The sequence below is a fragment of the Microtus oregoni genome, unplaced genomic scaffold (genome assembly GCF_018167655.1).
Source record: "Microtus oregoni isolate MIOR12 unplaced genomic scaffold, Mior012 000043F_ref0000047, whole genome shotgun sequence".
In the NCBI taxonomy this organism is placed as follows: domain Eukaryota; kingdom Metazoa; phylum Chordata; class Mammalia; order Rodentia; family Cricetidae; genus Microtus; species Microtus oregoni.
Genome location: NW_024543210.1, coordinates 2,574,661 through 2,594,550, shown reverse-complemented (window position 1 = coordinate 2,594,550; position 19,890 = coordinate 2,574,661). Strand labels below are relative to the sequence as shown.

Below are 19,890 nucleotides of genomic sequence, written 5' to 3'. Positions count from 1 at the left end.
ATTTATTTAATTATTTATTTGTTTATTTGTTTTTTTCGAGACAGGGTTTCTCTGTGGCTTTGGAGCCTGTCCTGGAACTAGCTCTGTAGACCAGGCTGGTCTCGAACTCACAGAGATCCGCCAGCCTCTGCCTCCCGAGTGCTGGGTTTAAAGGCGTGCGCCACCATCGCCCGGCTTTATTTAATTTTTTTAATTAAAAAATTCCTTTACTTGCGGTTAGTTTCCCATCCACATTTAACCCAAGAGTGTTTTTAAAAATAATTCAAAAGGTAACTATCAAAGATGCCAAACAAGTCCTTACTAGGTAACTATACAAAAACATTCAGAAGTCAGGTTCTAAACTCATCAATGTCCTTATCTGGATCCTGTTCGGCAGCCTCTTTTTCTTCTTGCTGTTTCTTCCAAAGCTTGGCCGTTGCCAGAAGCTTGAGGTTAGGCTGGTTGGCAGCATCGTCTGGAAAGATGAAATCATTCTCCCCACCCGGCATCGGACCCATGGTCGGCTTGGACCTCTCATCTCTTCTTGACCTTCTCTGGCATGAGTTTGTCTACTCCTTCCTTGTCTGATACTGCTCCAAATTCATCTTCAAACCCCCCAGGATTCCAGCACTATAAGTCTCTCTTCCTTTTCTTCACAGTTTCTCATGGTTTTATTTGCCTCTTCATAAATCTGTCTGCATTTAGCCTCGCTTCCTTCTTTCCCTGAGGATAACTCAAACTGAACAAAACTGATCTGTACCTTGACATGCTGTGTTCGCTGAAGCAATTGTCGGTCTTTACTGTGTTCTTTCAGTTTCTTCCTGCTCAATTTCAGAATCAATATATGATTTCCAAAGTACCTCTGGCATGTCTAAGCATGGCTGGCTGATGGCAAATTCATAGATTGCCTGAGCTCTATCAATATCACCAAGGATTGTCTCTAGTTCTGCAAACGTAATCCATGAAGTACAATTTTCAGGTCCAAATTCCAAGAACTTCTCATAAACCTTCCGACATCTGTCAAATTCTCGAAGCTATAGTTCCAGTTCTATATAACCTTTGAATAATTTGCTCTTTGGACATTTACCTATGCAAGTCCCCAAAGCTCTTCTGGCAAACAGCAGATTTTCCTGTCGTGTTTCAAACTGTGCATAGTAGTATAATCACATTTTGTCAAATGTGAACTTTTTGTGAGGAATTAGTTCCAAAGATGCTTGATATACGTGTCTTGTCCTCTGGGGATCCTTGGCTTCCAGCTCTTCATAGAGCGCATAGTTGATCCAAAGATAGACCTAGCGCTTCCAGTGGCTCTTCTCCTGGCTGGGCGGCAGGCTGCCAATGGCTCCCTCATAGACATCCCGCATAGGGTCAGCTTCTGCGTCACTTTCCACCAGGCGTAAGTAATCAATCCATGCACCGTAATTGTATGGATTAGCTTTAACTTCCTCTTCAAACTGGAATCTCTGCTTGCTCCTGATATTTTCAATACTCCTGCCGTTCCCAAACTTCTTCTCAAAAATGGTGTAGTTTTTAAAGAGTTCTTGGGCCTCTTGTTTTAAAATTCTATCCAGGGCATATTTGTGGATAACTTGTACCCTTTCAATTTTTTTTCTGATTTTCCTTAAATTTAGCAAAGGCCACATACAGATGTTCGTCCATATGTTGATCTCCAAAGAACTCAACTGCTTTCTCGTAGACTTTCCGCGCATGGGCAAAATAAGCATATTTCTCTTCAAATTGGGCATATTTGATCTTCACAGTGGGGTGCACGAACACAAGGCGTTCATAAATGGTACGGGCCCGCTGCACGTCTTTGTACTTCAGCTGGAAGTTGATGTAGGAGTGCCAGGCCCGCTCCTCGGGCTGCCATTCCATCCAGCGCTCAAATACCTGGCGGGCACCAGCGACATTGCCCAACATCTCCACGCACGTGTACTTCTACCAGAACTGGTCAACTCGCGGCAGATTTTTATGGCTCAGTCCCAGATATTTCTGGCATGGTTGACCTGGGAGTTCTTCATTTCCGTTTCTGCATATTTCAACCAGAGTGTGATATTCCGATCGTCTACATCTAAAGCACGCTCGTATATGGATGGAGCCCTTTGAATTTCCTTTAGACTTTCCTCCCATTGTGCGTATTTTATTCAGTTACTAATCACAGTCCTATTTTTTCTTATGTTATCTTCAAAAGTCTTCCTTTTCCGCAGTTTATAATCATTTGGTTATTGTGATCTTCTGCTGAGGCGGAGGTGGAAGGAGCTCGAGTTCTCTTAGCCTCTCTTAAGAGCTGCTTGCCAGATATCTGTACCTCAGCCGGCGCTTTGGCTTTCACCTTGGCCACTTTTGGAATCTGCTCTTTCCCAGCCGCTGTAGAGACTGCCACATATGCAGCCCCTGAACTGGTGCAGCCTCTATCACACCCGAACCTCAGAAATTAGGTTTGAGAACCGGCCCACACCGGAGAGCTGGTCCACTCTGGGTATTTTCTTTTATTATGAGATATGATCTTATTTATTTAGCCTTGAGGCTGGTCTTGCATATCTGTAGCGGAGGATACCCTTAAACTACTGACTCTCCTATGTCCTTCCTTCCTTCCTCCTTCCTTCTTTCTATTTATTTATTTATTCATTCATTTTTGTGCTTTCTCATTTCAAAGTGGGGAATTTTCTGCAAGGCAGGGCAAACAAACATTCTACCAACTGAGCTAGGTAGCACGAATTCTAGTTGTTCTTAATAAAAACCTGGAGTCAGATACTAGGGAGAGAAAGCTGTGAGATGAGAGAAGCAGTGCCACCAGCCACTAGAGAGACCTTTCACCTCTACTAAATCCTCAGACCAAAAGACTCAGACTCAGCCTGCCCTGAGCTCCTCTCTCCTCCTGCCTTATAGTCCTCTCTGCCCATCCATATCACTCCTGTCTCCACCTCCCTACTGCTGGAATTAAAGACATGGGATCCTAAATGCTGGAATCACCTTTATGTGAGCTCTGTTTCTCTTTCAGACAGATTCAGTCTCCTGTAGCCCAGGGTGGCCCTGAACTCACAGAGATCTACCTCTGCCTCTGCCTCTCTGCCTCTGCCTCTCTGCCTCTCTGCCTCCCAAGTCCTGGGATTAAAGGTGTGTGACACCACTCCCTGGCTTCTAATGGCTTAGTTCTACACTGTGATTTTCAGGCAAGTTTTATTTGTTACCTAGACCAAAACAGATTATATTTTTTGGACTTTATAACGAATTAAGTGTTTTTCCTATTTTTTTCCCATTTTTATTTTAAGCATTTAGAAACATACTGGTTTTTATGTGTCGATTTTGTACCCTGCAATTTTAGTGAAAATATTCTTCAGGTTTAAGATTTTTCTGGCCGGGCAGTGGTGACATATGCCCTTAATCCCAGCACTCAGGAGTCTGAGGCAGGCAGATCTCTGTGAGTTTGAGGCCAGCCTGGTCTACAAGAGCTACCAGGACAGGCTCTAAACTGCTTGGTGATTGGTTCACCTTTTGGACACTCCTCTCATCATACAGGATGGATTTCTGCTTTTTCTCAGTGGCTAATTCTACACCATTTGTAGCTTTAATTCCCACTGAAGGGGCCCCTTCAGCTGCAGCAGCCAAAGCATACTCAACCTGGACAAGTTTCCCAGACGGCTGAACGTTGTCAGTGAAAAGCTGTAACCATGCTCTGCCACCCTTACCCAGGAAGTCAGGAAACAGCAATGTAAGAAATTTTTAAAATAGTCTTTTCTCATTTTACATAGTTATCTCTGTTCCCACGCCCTCCTCTCCTCCTGCCCCACTCTTCCTCCCCATCCAGCCATCCACTCCTCAGAAAGGATAAGTCTTCTCACAGGGAGTCAGTGGAATCCGACATTTCACTTCAAGGCAAGACCAAGCCCCTCCCCCACATCTAGGCTGAGCAAGATAACCCCCCAAAGATAATGTGCTTCAAGATGCCAGTTCAAGCACTAGGAATAAACCCTGGTCCCACTGCCAGTGGCCCCACAGACTGCCCAAGTCTGACAACTGTCCCCCACGTTCAGTAGACATAGATAGTTTGGTCCTATGCAGGATTCCCCCCTCCCTCATCCCCCTGGCTATCAGTCCAGAGTCAGTGAGCTCTCAGTAGCTCAGGTCAGCTGTCTCTGTGGGTATCACCATCATGGTCTTGACCCCTTTGCTCATATTATTGCTCCTCCCTCTCTTGGACTGGTCTCTGGAAACTTGGTCCAATGCTTTGCTGTGGATTTCTGTATCTGCTTCCATAAGTTGCCATTAAGGTAGCCATCAATCTGATTGTAGGGGAAGGCCTTTTTAGGCATCCTCTCCACTGACTTAAAAATAATGTGCCAGGCGGTGGTGTCGCATGCCCTTAATCCCAGCACTTGGGAGGCAGAGACAGGAGGCTCTCAGTGAGTTTGAGGCCAGCCTGGTCTACAAAGCAAGTTCCAGGGCAGCCAGAGTTACAGAGAAACCCAGTCTCAACAAACAAACAAACAAAAAAAACCCCCAAAAACAAACAAACAAACAAACAAACAACAAAAAAAACCAAACGAAACCCAGTGTGTGTGAGCCATGGTGGATGATGAGGTCCCAGTGACAACTCAAGTTGCTGGCACTCACCGTTACCTGCTGAACCATCTTTTACCCCAACTTCTTATTTGCATTTCTCTCTGTCTTATAGCTGTGAAACTTCAGCACAATTTGAACAAGAGTGGAGAAAGTAGGCATCCTTGTCTCTGTCCAGATCTTAGGACGATGCTTTCCGCTTGTCTGCACTTTCCCTGTTGGCTAAAGCTTCGTTACATGCAACTTTCTTATGCTCAGGTATGCTCCACCTGTTCCTAACTTCTTCAAGACTTTGCTTTTGTTTTTTGGTTTTTTTTGTTTGTTTGTTTGTTTTTTTTTTTGAGACAGGGTTTCTCTGTGTGGCCCAGACATTTTCTTTACAAGTGAAACTCTGGGAATTCAAAATTAACATTCTTGCCCATGAGCTTCTTTTTTTAAAAAAATATTTATTTATTTATTATGTATACATTATTCTGTATACATTATTCTGTCTGTGTGTATGCCTTCAGGCCAGAAGAGGGCACCAGACCCCATTACAGATGGTTGTGAGCCACCATGTGGTTGCTGGGAATTGAACTCAGGACCTTTGGAAGAGCAGACAATGCTCTTAACCTCTGGGCCATCTCTCCAGCCCCACCCATGAGCTTCTTACATACACAAGGAAAAGCCAGGAAAAGTTTCAACCTTGTGCTCCACGCTGTTCTGTTGCGCTTTGTCTAAATGAACCTTTATAAGCTGACGGCTTGCCAGAAAGTTGTAAAAGACTTTTCATTTTGAGTTTGATGTGGGTTCTGGGAAGCAAAGTCAAGTTTGCTGCGAGAGCAGCATGTGCTCTTTACTGTTCTTTCCAGCGCCCATGACTTAAAACATTTTATTTTGTGTGTGTGGCATGCACACGGAAGTCAGAAGGCAACTTACGGGAGTCAGTTCTCTTCTCCCGTGTCCGTTCTGGATGTTGACTCCCATGTCAGGCTTAGCAGCAATTGCTTTCAGCCACCGAGCCATCTCAAGACTTTAATCACGAAGGAATGTGAAACTCAGTCAAGTGCCTTTTTTTGTAGCTATTGAAAAGATCATGTGATCATTCTGTCCCAACATGTATTTATATGATGCGTTCCCATATACGGACTTGCATATGTTGAACCAATCCTGCATATCTGGATGGATACAACTGTGTAAGTTTTTCTGTGCAACACATATGTTCAATGCCTGCAGTGGCCAAAAGAGGGCAATAGAGCTCCTGGGGCTGGGATTTTACAGATAGAACTGCCCTTTGGGTTCTGGGAATTGAACCCAGGTCCTATGGAGAAGCAATCTGTTTTTTTTTTTTTTTTTTTTTTTTTTTTTGGTTTTTTGAGACAGGGTTTCTCTGTGGTTTTGTAGCCTGTCCTGGAACTAGCTCTTGTAGACCAGGCTGGCCTCGAACTCACAGAGATCTGCCTGTTTCTGCCTCCCGAGTGCTGGGATTAAAGGCGTATGCCACCACCACCTGGCACAATCAATGTTCTTATCTCCATCCATATTTCCTGCCCTAGTTTTGAATTTTTGTTTTATTAAAATGGCTGGGTTGTTTTGAATTTTATTTATTGGTGTGTGTGCAAGTGCAGGTGCCCACATGCCATGGGGCCCTTGTGGGGTAACTTCTCACCTTCCACCATGGGCTACGGGCCTTGAACTCATGCCATCAGGCTTGCGGAACAACTGCTTTTATCCACTAAGACATCCTCACTAGTTCTTTTAAAAGTCCTATTTATTTTTGTGTTTGTGTACACGAGTGGTGACTCCCATACCCTCAAACAACTTTCTGGATAACTTCGTTTTCTCAGTGTATTTAATCTGTGGTAGGATGCTTATGGGGCAAAAATAAAGGAAAACATGGCCCATAATAGTGACTGTATAGAAATCACTGTTTTCTGTGCTCTGCATGTTATGACTTTGAGGGCGGCCCTGTACACTCCTCATGGGGTTTCACCTCCCCAATGGTAGAAGTGCGCGGGAATTTAGTGTGCCAGGCACGTACCTTCTGTAGTCTTCTTAAACAAACACAGCTGTGAAAACAACAAACAAACAAACAAACAAACAAAAGCTCACTCTGTGGTCTGGGCTGGCTTCAAACTCATGGTGATCCTCCTGTTTCAGCCTCTGAGTGCTGAGATTACAGGTGTGAGCCATCATATCCAGTTTTGTTTCCTATTTTCCTCATATTTTATTGATTTTTTTTGTGAAGTAAGTTGTCATTTTAATTTTACATGTTACTGTGTTATGTGAGGAAAATTTCATACAAACATTGTATCTTTCTTGTTTTCAGAAAGAGGGTCTTGCTTAGGTAGCCCCGACTGGCCTGGAACTTGCTAGGATTCCCCTGCCTCTGGGGCAACAGGCATAGGCACTGTGCTCAAACTGCGTCCTTTCTTGCTTTGTTTTGTTTTGTTTTAAAAGTTCAAGGACAGCCTGGTCTGGGGAGTGAGTACTATAACAGCCAGGGTTACACAGAGAAACCCTGTCTCAAAAAACAAAAACAACAAAACAACACAACTATGGCTGGGCCGGGGAGATGGCTCAGTGGATAAAATAACTTGTTACCCGATCCTGACAATATGAGTAGCGCCTGTAATCTCAGCCCTGCTAAGGCGAGAGGAGAGGCTCCTGGGCCACAGGGCCTGAAGTACACTGTGACAAGACCCAGCCTCATCAAGGTGGAAGGCTGAAAGTCATCCTCTGACTGCCACACGAGTGCTGTGATTGTACAGGCTTGCACAAGTGCGTGTGCTCACACACCTAAACACAAGTAACTGGTTGAGGGGATGTGGAAATGACTCAGAAGATAAAGCACTTGCTATGTAAACATCTGGACCTAACTTCAATCACCAGTACCCACAAACAAGTCAGGCATAGCTGTGTGCCCGTAATCTCATCACTAAGGAAGCAGAGTCAGGAAGCTCTCTGGGGCTTGCCCACTAGCCAGTCTAGACCTTGTAGAACTAGCTCTTGTAGACCAGGCTGGTCTCGAACTCACAGAGATCCGCCTGCCTCTGCCTCCCAAGTGCTGGGATTAAAGGCGTGCGCCACCACCGCCCGGCTATATAAGTATCTTAATCAGAGGTAGAAATGTACACTGCAATATGGTAAATATATACAATATATATCAATACAATATATGTCAATACATAAAAAATATTTTATTTTTTTAATATTTATTTATTTATTTATTTATTTATTTATTCTGTATACAATATTCTGTCTGTGTGTATGCCTGAAGGCCAGAAGAGGGCTCCAGACCTCTTTACAGATGGTTGTGAGCCATCATGTGGTTGCTGGGAATTGAACTCAGGACCTTTGGAAGAGCAGGCAGTGCTCTTAACCTCTGAGCCATCTCCCCAACCCCATAAAAAATATTTTAAACAGAGGTAGAAACATGCATGCATACAATAGTCAATATAATTTAACTTTGTATCAATATACAAGAATCGATACCAATATATTTGTCTAAAAACAGTAACTCACAATTATAAATCTATTATCCCATCATCCCTCTTTTTTTTTTCCAAAATGATCCCTGAGCTTATAAAATTCCTCCCCCAACCCTCAACCGTATACTAATTATAATCAACCCCTAAATGATGTCCCTAAACCCAAGGGCAAACTTTACTGGGAGAGGGGACGTCGTCCTCTAGAATTACTTCCAGCTGTCATGGGGGCGACGTTCTTTCTGGGGATCCTGTGAAAGTAAAATGATGGTTAAATTTCAAGATCAATGTCTTTTAAAATTGCAAATAGTCTCTGAGTATTTTGTGCAGGTCTGGCCAAAATGTTGTATAAGATGTGCACCATTTCAGCTAACCAAGTTGGAACTGTCTTGTGCAGCTGGTACCCAAAGCAGGTCTTGTAGTAGCGCTATCAGTATCATGACGTCATATCAACCAGGTGGAGTTGTTGTTATGGGGCCCCATCTTCTTCCTGGAAACTTCAAATGTCACTTCAGGAAAAACTCATTGTTCATTGTGAAAAACTTAAACATTAATCATATAGACATATATATATTCACTGAAAGGCATGATAGATATATTCAATGAAAAGTATGATAGATATGAAGAAAAGCAAAGATGTTTTCTAAACTCATATTTCTTACTGTCCCATATCATGGCTCTTGACATGAGACAGGTTTGGTATTTGCTGTATGTTCTTGTACAGCCTGAATGGCTGGTGAACTTTTTCCATAATACCTCATCATATCTTTCCCAGAATTATGAGTTCCTGGAACTACAGGAATGTTAATCACGGTATTCCATTGCTGTAGCAGGTCACGGCCCCATAAATTTATGGTAATATTGGCTATATATGGCCTCAGTCTTCCTATTTGTCCTTCGGGCCCTATGCATTCAACCCATCTTGTGCTTTGTTTTACACGAGATAGGGTTCCAATTCCCAGAAACTGAACATCTACCTCTTGAAGAGGCCAATTTGGATGCCAAGATTCTGGGGTAATGATACTTACATCCGCACCTGTGTCTAATAAGCCTTCAATAAAAGTGCCATTTATACAGACTCTTAGCTTTGGTCTTTGATCGTTAATAGAGGTTAAAATAAAGCGCACAAAGATGGAAAATACACAGAGAATCTTGATACTGTATGCTATTATGCTCTCTTTGAATTGTTTGAATGCTGAGGAAGGAGCAACAGCTGCTAAAACATATTTGTTTTTAAATGCTGCTGAACTAATCCAACATAGATATTTTGAAAATGCCTTGACTTTGAAATTTGGATCTAAGGACATGATGCTTTGGAAAGGTGTTTCTTATTTTGTTTTCACAGAGGGTGAGAGTCTGTGGATTGCTTCTATCCCAATATGGTATGATGGACCACGCACTCCTGAAGGGTTGCTGTGAACACCTTCAGAAAATTGCTTCGCTCAACTGCCAACTGAGATGAAACTAGCACACAGGTTATACCATGAAAGACCTAATTAACGACGCCCTCATTCAGCAGGAAGCAGTTTGGAGAGAAAAAACTGCGCCCATGTTCCCAAATATGGTTTATAAACGTTCTTTTACATTTAAAGGGGGATATGATAGAGATATGAATAATTTGCATTGATATGGATTTTGCTTTAGTGATTTAAATTTAAGGTCAATTTTGTTATATGTATATGTATTTCTGATATTGATTAAGGTATTGTGATTGTGTAGTTCATGTAAAAATGTAATGTATATAGGTTGTTAATGGATAATCGTAATAGTCAAGTTTGTAGTCATGTTAGTTAAGATTTTCTAGATGTACATAGATATATTTTAGATAGGCATTCTTCATATCTTTCAAAGATTATAGAATATGGCATTTTAAATGTTTTAATAACTTAGGGTTTTTCATGACAATGAGACATGTCTGCTCCTAGCAGCACCAATCTACTTCAAGAGGAAGATGGGCATCGAAGAGGATCCTTATGGAGTTTGATAGCCATTTGGGCAAGAAACTGCTCTTGCCTGGACTGTTGCATAAACTGGACACAAAGAACCTGCAGAGAGAGGACTGCTGAACTTGCCTAAAGGTGAGATGATCTTTCGGGGTTCCTGATTCATGAAAGAATCTGCAAGACATTCTTCAGGACAAGCAGATAGTGACTGCCTTTGAAATTTCCTGCTTCATGGAAATGTCTCTGGATACTATGGGCCTGTAGGCTGAAGATGGATGCCCCAATGGTACAGAGGAAATTTGGGTGACTGTCCAGGCAGCGAGATATCTCTGTCATTTCTAGAGTTTTGAAAGTTGCTTATTTCTTGTTTGCTTAGGCAATATTGTATCTTTCTGGAGTCTTTGATGGAGTTGAAGAATAGTTAGTTATAGTTATAGTTTTCCTTAGTTATGATAAAGATAAAATAGATATAAATATTGTAATTTTTACTTGATAACTGTTTTATTATATGTAATTTTGTTATGTTAAAGTTAAAGCCTTCCTTTTTTTTTTGTTTAAACAGAAAAAGGGGAAATGATGGAGGAAGGTCATTGGTTAAAAAATAAAGAAACTGCCTTGGCTCATTTTATTGGTTAGAACATAGGTGGGTGGAGTAAACAGAACAGAATGCTGGGAGAAAGAGGAAGTGAGCTCAGAGACGGCATGCTCCCCTGTCCCGGGCAGACGCGACAGCTCTGCTCTCTGAGGCAGACGCATGAAGCTCAGACCCAGGATGGATGTAGGCTAGAATCTTTCCCGGTAAGACTGATGCTACACAGATTATTAGAGATTGGTTGATCGGGATATGAGAATTAGCCTGTAAGGGCTAGAGTTAATGGGCCAAGCAGTGTTTAAAAGAATACAGTGTCCGTGTAATTATTTCGAGGCATAAGCTAGCAGGCGGCCGGGGTGCTGGGGACACAACCCCGCCGCTCCTATTACTACACATACCCACATACAGACACATTTAATTATGAACAACAAAAATAAATTTGAAAAAGTAAGATGAAGAAACAACTGAGGAAGACACTTGATGTCCACCTCTGTCCTCCACTAGCACATGAATGTGTGTACACACAGATGTATACCACACACACATACACAATATACACACACAAACATGTATACCACATACACATGTACACCATACACACAAACATGCACACCACACACACACATACACACAACTTAAAAAACTGGTTGAGTCAGTCTGATTTGTTCTAGGCTACCTTAAAATCACAATCTTTCTGCTTCAATCTTCCAAGTGCTGAGATTACAGCCATTTATTACTGTGATGGTTACTCTTTTCTTAAAAAAAGATTTATTTATTTATTATGTATACAGTGCTCTGTCTGCACACCATAAGAAGGTATATCTCATGACAGATGGTTGTGAGCCACCATGTAGTTGATGGGAATTGAACTCAGGACCTCTGGAAGAGCAGCCAGTGCTCTTAACCTCTGAGCCATCTCTCCAGCCCGTGATGGTTACTATTAATTTTCATTTTGACTGGATTAAGAGCTACCCAAAGAATTAGTGAAGCAGATTTCCTGGTTTGTCTGCCAGAATATTCCCAGAGAACTGGTAAGTAATGCCTTGAATATAGGCAGCATCATCCAATAGGCTGGTTCCAGATGGAATAAAAGTGGAAGAAGAGAGGGGCTGGGGCTGTAGCTCAATGGTAGAGCATTTGCCCAGAATGAACAAGTTCCTAGGTTTGATCCCAGCATTATAAACACAAAGGTTTTCCAGCATGGTAGGCAGCACATGGCAATAGGAGGATCAAGTTCAGGGTTCAAGTTCAAAGACGTCATTGGCTAATAGCATGCTGTAGGCTAGTCTGAATTACATCAACTCTGCTGGAAAAAAGACAAAGGAATAGGAGGAAGATGAGAAAGACAACTGACACAAATATCCAAGCACCACTCTTCCTGGACGAGGGCTTCTATTTCAGTTGCTGTCCCCCAGGAACACCTCCAGCCATCTACGCTCATATTAATGGCTCCCACCCATCATCCAGGCCTTCACTAGGTCCAAGCTTGTAAAGCTAGCACTTGGGAGGCTGAGGCAGTTGAATTACCATGAGCTGGAAGCCAGATAGGGCTATAGTAATAGCCTGTCTCAAAAAAAACCAAACCAAACCAAACCAAACCCAGGCACGAGATGGACGAACTATGATGCGAATTTACCTCAGCCTCTAAGTGTACCTGCAGTTAAAGGTGTGGCTTACATTGTGACCCAGGAGGTGATGGAGGAAGGTCATTGGTTAAGTAATAAAGAAATGCTTGGCCTCATAGGTTAAAACATAGGTGGGAGGAGTAAAGAGAACAGAATGCTGGGAGGAAGAGGAAGTGAGGTCAGAGGCCATGCTCCCCTCTCCCGGACAGACACACGCGATGAAGCAAGCCGCCAGGTCAGACATGTAGCCAGGTAAAACCGGTGCTACACAGTTTATTAGAGATGGGTTGATCGGGATATCAGAATTAGCCAGTAAGGGCTAGAGCTAATGGGCCAAGCAATGTTTAAATGAATACAATTTGTGTGTTGTTATTTCTGGTGTAAAACTAGCCATGTGGGAGCCGGGCTGTGGGAAGAGGCCCGCAGCTCCTACTACAAGGAGGTGTATCACACTTCTCTGTTCCTAAAGAACTTTAGAGTTTAATTCATACAAGCAGGGGCCTGGGGAACAGGGATTGGGAGGAAAATAGATTTTAAGGTGTATGATAGTGGTGCATGGAACATGAAATTAGCTGGGCTTGAATTTATTGGTATGGGTCCACTGAGCAGAGATTCTGATTAGTTTACAAAGAGAGGCGCTAAAAAGGCAGCGGAGGCATATGGCTTTAATCCTAGAATTTGGGAGGCAGAGGCAGGCATCTCTCCAAGGAGGCCGGCCTGTGTCAAAAAACAAAACAACAACAAAACAAACAAAAGAAAAGAAAAGAAAAAAAAGAAAGAAAGAAAGAAAGGTAGGTAGGTAGGTAGGTGCTAAGAGCTTATCTGGTTGGCTTAGTGTAGGGCCAAAGGTGCTGTGAATGACCTGAACATGCTGGATATGCCTTGGTTTACTACTGATGGAGGTGTTTTTGGGTTTTTTGTTTGTTTGTTTTTTAAAAAGAGACAGGGTTTTTCTGTGTAACCGCCTTAGCTGTCCTGGAACTAGCTCTTGGAGATCCGCCTGCCTCTGCCTCCCGAGTGCTGGGATTAAAGGAGTGCTCCACCACCGCATGGCCTGATGGAGGTATTCCAAGATCCAAAAACTGGAATGGTGGAGTGGATGTGTTGTATAAAAGCTCCACAGTGGGAGGGTCCAGATGTGCCCTTATTGCTGCTTTAAGAAAGAGATCTGGGAGGAGCATCAGGACCTGAGGAGCTGTTGCTGCTCTCATTCTGACAGACCTTACAGTGAGAGCCACATACAACCTTGAAACTTAAATGCAATGGGCACGCTGGAACCTGGTGTGGTGGGACCCAGTGGTAGTATCCTATCACCAAAGACAAGGGGGACAGCAAAGGTCAAACAATGATTGAGTATTTGACTCATATAGACCTGTGGTGTTGGCTAACTGATCATCGTGTTCCCACAAGTTAAAGAGGTAAGAAGCCTACTGAATTATTTGGTCTGTATTAGGCAGACATTCCAGAGAACAAAATGATATTTTGGATCATAGAGGCAGAGAGATACAGGCCCTCAAATAGTTCTCAATCTTGAGCCAGTTTGTGGATCCAGAATTCTATGAATAAAGGTGATGCCAGGTCCTATGAAGGACATTTCACTGTCTTGTCCTTCCCTAAAGGGACTTGTGGTCTTTTACCAGGGAGACTGTGTAATGAGGAAAGAGAACACTAGCTCTGCACTGATGTTGACTTAGGGAGGAGCCAAACAGCACTGTAGCCCTCATAATTAGTCTTTGGGGGCTGGAGAGATGGCTCAGTGGTTAAGAGCACTGCCTGCTCTTCCAAAGGTCCTGAGTTCAATTCCCAGCAACCACATGGTGGCTCACAACCATCTGTAATGAGGTCTGGTGCCCTGTTCTGTCATGCAGGGATACATACATAATAAATTAATAAATCTTAAAAAAAAAACAAGTCATTGCTTAAAAAAAAAATTAGTCTTTGGAGGTCAGGAAACCAAAACCAAGTGTGTCCAGGGGGACTGTGAACCCATCCTGCAGTTATTTCTTCAGTCCCAGAATGCCTAATTGGAACAGTTATACTTAACGTGGCAAAATTGTTTTATTTGTTCTCTAACCTGTACCGTGAGGGCTATTATGATGGAAAAACCAAATGGAAGCCATTACGGTTACCTTTACTAGGAAAAAATGTGACCCCTAGACAATACTGTATTTCTGGTGGGATCAGAACTACAAGTACTACCATTAAGGGCTTGAAAGAAACAGAATGGCAGTTCTAACAGGCCTATTTAACTTTCCTATTTGGACTCTGCAGATCTTAGCGAATGCCACTTGATTACTGGAGACTTAGCTACATGGTGAACCCAATTTTAGTTGCTGTACCAGATGTGGTTTTCTTGCCTGGGTAGATTAACATGATATGCAGCTTCTGACCTGGCAAATGCCATTTTTTATATACTTGGCTATGAGGCTCACCAGAGGAGATTTGCTTTCAGCTGCCCAAGGTCAACAACACACCTCACTGACCAACCTCAGACACAGGAACTTACAGCTCTGTGTTATACAGTTTCAGGGATCTTGATCATCCTTCTCTCCCACAAATTATCACACTGGTCCATTACACTGATGACATCATGCTAACTGGATCACATGAGTCAGTCAGCAGCTACTCCAGACTTTTTGGTAAAGAACTTGTGTGTAGGAGAATGGGAAATAAATTCAACTAAATTCCAAGGGTCCACTCTCAGTGAAATTCCTAGGAGTCCAGTGCTGTAACACCTGCTGAGGTTTTGCAATTTAAGGTGGAGAATAAATAGTTGCATCCAGCCCTTACTTTAACTAGGAAAAAAGCACGGTAGCTAGTCTACTTGAATTTTGGAGGCAGCATATTCCTCACTTGGGTATGTTACTTCTGTCCACATACTAGGTAACTTTGAAAAATGCTGGTTTTGAAATTTTTTTATTTATTTTGTTGTGAGTGCACGTGCTCCTGTGCCATGATCTGAGTGTGGAGAGCAAAGGATAACTCTTGGGAGTAGATTCTCCTGTTAACTTCTGGGATTGGGAATCAAACTCAGGACAGCAGATCTGTCCCCATATATCTCTACTTGCTGAATCACCTCACTGCTCCCCTCCTTTGCAGGGTTTGAGTAAGGCCCTGCTGTTATCTGCAGATAACTACTCTCCTTTTAAGAGGGAGTTCTTGGGCAGCTATTGAGAACTTAGTAGAAACTGAATGCTTGACAATGGGCCGTTAAATTACCATGTAATCAAAGCTGCCCATCATGAACTGGCTGCTATCCATCTGATCCACAAAGACATAGAATCAGACATGAACATCAGTAAGCCATTATCAAAAGTTAGAATGGAGCCGGCGGTGGTGGCACAGGCCTTTAAATCCCAGCATTCGGGAGGCAGAGGCAGGCGGATCTCTGTGAGTTTGAGGCAAGCCTGGTCTACAAGAGCTAGTGCCAGGACAGGCTCCAAAGCTGCAGAAAAACCCTGTCTCAAAAAACAAAACAAAAAGTTAGACTGGGCTCAAGAAAATCCTGAGGCCCCTGTGAGTTACTCAGAGTGATGCCAATGCTCACATTTCTTACTCCCACATCCATGCCTTATGGAGTGTGCCCTATGATCAGCTGACAGAGGGAGAGAAGGCTAGTGCCTGATTGTAGATAGTTGTGCATGTTTTGTGAACACTAATGGGAAATATAAAGCAATTGGAACACTATGACCCATCTCTGGGCATTCCTGAGGGACAGTGGTGAGGAAAATCCCCACAAGGGGTAGAACTTTTGTGGTGCATCTTGTTAAACATTTTACTCAGAAGGAAAAATGGACAGATATGTAAATATAGACAGATCGATGAGATTTAGCCAATGATTTAGGTGGTTGAGCAGAAACTTAGAAGATCATGATTGAAAAATTGGTGAGAGTGTGTGTATAGACCTCTCCAAGGAAAAAAAGATGTGAAGATATTCGTGTTTTCTTGTAAACTCACCAAAAAGTGATCTCATCAGAAACAGCCTGTAATCAAGTAGATAAGATGACCTATTCTGTGGATAGCAGTCAATTATTTTCCCCAGTTATCCCTGTCATTGCCTAATGAGCTCATGAACAAGATGATCATGATGGCAGGAATGAAATTTCTTCAAGGGCTTAGAAAAATGTACAATGTGCGTTTGAATGAAAATGGTCTCCACAGGTTAATATATTTGAATGCTTGTTTCTCAGTTGGTGGAACTGTTTGGGAAGGATTAAGAGGTGTGGCCTTGATGGAGCAGGTGTATCACTGGGTGTGGGCTTTGAGGTTTCAAAAGCCCACACTTTCCAGTTAGTGCTCTCTGCCTCCTACTTACGGTCAAGGATATAGGTTCTCAGCCACTGCTACAGTGCCATGCCTGCCTTCTGCCATGCTCCCTGACATGACTGTCATAGACTATAACCCTTTGCAACTTTAAACCTCAAATTAAAGGTTTTCTCTTTTAAGGTGTCTTGGTCATGGTAACAGAGAAGTAAGAGTTCTACTCAGGAAGGGGGAACCTGGTTGTGACTGGCGCTGAGCAATCTGCCAGCAGCAGAGGCCAAACCCTGAGCCTAAGACAGCATCATTCCCTCAGGTAGCAGTTGATTACACTGTACCATTTCCACCTTGGAAGCAGCAGCACTCTGTCAAAAATACCATGGACTTATGAACTACTTATCCACTGTAATGACACTCCACACAGCACTCTTTCTAAGGTGCTCACCTCACAGCCGAAGCAGCGCAGTGGTGGGTTTACGATCCAGGGCCTCACTGGCCTTTCTATGTGCCCCATCCTCACCAGAAAGCACTGGCATCACAGAATCATCTCCGTCTTGAGCCACAGCAGCTGCAGTCACTCGCACAGGAATCTCACAAGATTGGGGCCACTGACAGTGCTATTTTGGAAGGCGGGGAGGGTGCACATCCCTGTCTGTAGGATTGCTATAATTAATAATTGCTTATAGAGAGGACACTGTTCCATTGTGGCATGGATGCCCTTGTTTATGTTCTTGTAAGTTATCTTTCACCTCTGCTCCTAAAAGTGATCACAGTTAAACTCACTGGTTCCCAAGCTGGACTTGGGTGAAGTTCTTTGTCATCCTCAGTCAGACTCCTCAGGAAGATCACGTACTATCCTGTGCCTGGACAGACACGAGAGCCAATAACAGATTTGGGAAGATCAGCTGCATGGCTCCGACTGTGAGTAAGAAGCCAGGCAAGCTGAGCCGTCTAAGGATGGAGCAAACATGGGGACAATCCTGACATGGCCTTCTTTCCCTTTATGCCACCGAATGGCATACCTTCTGCTCTGCCCCTGCTGTGGGTGAGAACACGTGCAACTGAGGTTGAGCTGTCTGCCCAGAGTTAACCTGTCTACACAGAAAGTGGAATTACAATGGGGAGCAGACAAGCACAGAGTGTCCTACACATTGGCCCTTGACTTGGTGGGTAAACTGGACAACATGTCAGACTGAAGTACTGGCTTTTCATACCTTCTTTTTTCCTTTTCGTTTTTTAGATACAAGTTTTCTCTATATAACAGCTTTGGGTGTCTTGGAATTTGATTTGTAGATCAGGAAGGCCTCGAACTCAGAGATCCACCTGCCTTTGCCTCCCAAGTGCTGGAATTATTTCCTTTAGAGGAGTCTAAAGTAGCCCAGGCTGGTTTCTCAACTGGACTGTGTTACTGACAATGTCCTTGAACTACTGATCCTCCTGCGCCCCCTTCCTAAGTACTGATATTTCAGGTATGTGCCACTGTGCTTGATTGGCTTTGAGTTCTCCACCCTCCTCTCTCAGTCTCTGGAAACGACAGGCATTCCAGGAGTATGCTACCACGTCTGGAAAAAAAAAAAAAAAGACAGAATAAAGCCTTAATATAAGCATTAAGACATGCTGGTTGTCTTAATTTTCTTTCTTTCTTTCTTTCTTTCTTTCTTTCTTTCTTGCCACCAACTATGTCCCAAATCATGACATGGAGACTTATTGTTTTATTAGTTTTGAATGCTCAGCCTAGTTAGCTCTTTTAAATTAACCTGTTTCTCTTTGTATCTCTCTTATTTATCTACTTACTCACTATGTATACAGTGGTCTGTCTGCATTATGCCTACAGACTAGAGAGGGCACCAGGCACCAGATCTCAGTACAGATGGTTGTGAGCCACTGTGTGGTTACTGAGAATTGAACTCAGAACCTCTGGAAGAGCAGTCAATGCTCTTAGAGTTTTGGGATTGGAGAGATGGCTCAGAGGATAAGAGCCCTCTTCTGGCGTGCAGGCATACATGGAGGCAGAATAATAAATAAATAAATCTTAAAAAAAAAAAAAGAGTTTTGCTATGTGGCCCTGAGTGGTCTGGGAGTCTTTGTGTAGACTAGGCTGGCCTTGGCATCTATTGCCCCTCTCTCCTAAGTGCTGAGATTAAGGCATTAACATCATGCCAGTGGGATATTGGCAACTGAATATTATGGTTGAAGGTAAACAAATTTTTTTTCAGTTTCTGCTTATTGAGGGTTTCCCTCCCAAAGTATATTTTCTGCTATTAACTAGAAAACCCAACCGAATACTTTTCAGATAATTGAGGCTGTTATTTATCCCTCAAGATGTCCATTATAAACATCTGTTTTTGGTTCAAAATAACATAACTATGGGAGATTGGGATTGCTCACTGAACATACCCTAGTATTTTTAAGAATTCTGATCCATATTTGTATTTTAGAAAAAGACAAATAACAACAAAATGAAATTTAATGTGTATTCTAAAAATGTATTAAGGATTTTCTAAAAAACTTATTTACTATGCATACAGTGCTCTACCTGCATGTCAGAGGGGGGCACCAGATCTCATTACAGATAAATGTGAGCCACCATGTGGGTGCTAGGAATTGAACTCAGGACCACTGGGAGAATAGCCAGTGCTCTTAACCTCTGAGCCATCTCTCCAACCACACATTAAGTATTTTAAACTGGGTGTGACGATCACATCTTTAATCCCAGCACTCAAAACCCAGCAGGAAGAATTTCCTATGGAGTTTCAGGACAGCTAGGGATATTTAGAGAGATAGTTTCAGGCCAGGTGGTGATGGCACATGCTTTTAATCCCAGCACTTGGGAAGCAGAGGCAGGTGGATCTCTGTGAGTTCGAGGCCAGCCTGGGCAGCATTTGGGAGGCAGAGGCAGACGGATCTCTGTGAGTTCAAGGCCAGTCTGGTCTCCAAGAGCTAGTTCCAGACTGGCTTCAAAGCTACAGAGAAACCCTGTCTCAAAAAACAAAAAAACGAGAGAGGAGAGAGAGATACAGTCTCCCAAAAGAAAAATTAACTAATTAATTACCGAACTAAAAGGATTTTATTGTAGTGCTATTTTTGTCAGCATGTATGAGCGCTACGAGGTGTTAGTGTCATGCATTTCTTCAGCACTGGCACAGTTTCTATCGTTTATGTTCTTGCTTTCTACTACACAAAATGTTTATGATTCAAATTTTAGAACTTTTTTGGAGGAGCGGTTTTGAGACAAGGTTTCTCTGTAGTTTTGGAGCCTGTCCTAGAACTAGCTCTTGGAGACCAGGCTGGCCTCCAACTCACAGAGATCCCCCTGCTTCTGCCTCCTGAGTGCTGGGATTAAAGGTGTGCGCCGCCACTGCCTGGCTGCTTCCCACTTTTTTACGATGAATTTTTGTTAGTTGGAGTCTTGCTCCGTGGGCAAGGCTAGCCTCCAACATCTGGGCTCAGGCTATTCTTCTTCC

The 19,890-nt window shown here is 43.0% G+C and overlaps 1 pseudogene; it reads right to left on the bottom strand.

Annotated features, from left to right (window-relative positions):
• Positions 1 to 329: 329 nt before the first annotated feature.
• On the bottom strand, positions 330 to 5,544 carry LOC121434285 (annotated as a pseudogene).
• Positions 5,545 to 19,890: the final 14,346 nt, after the last annotated feature.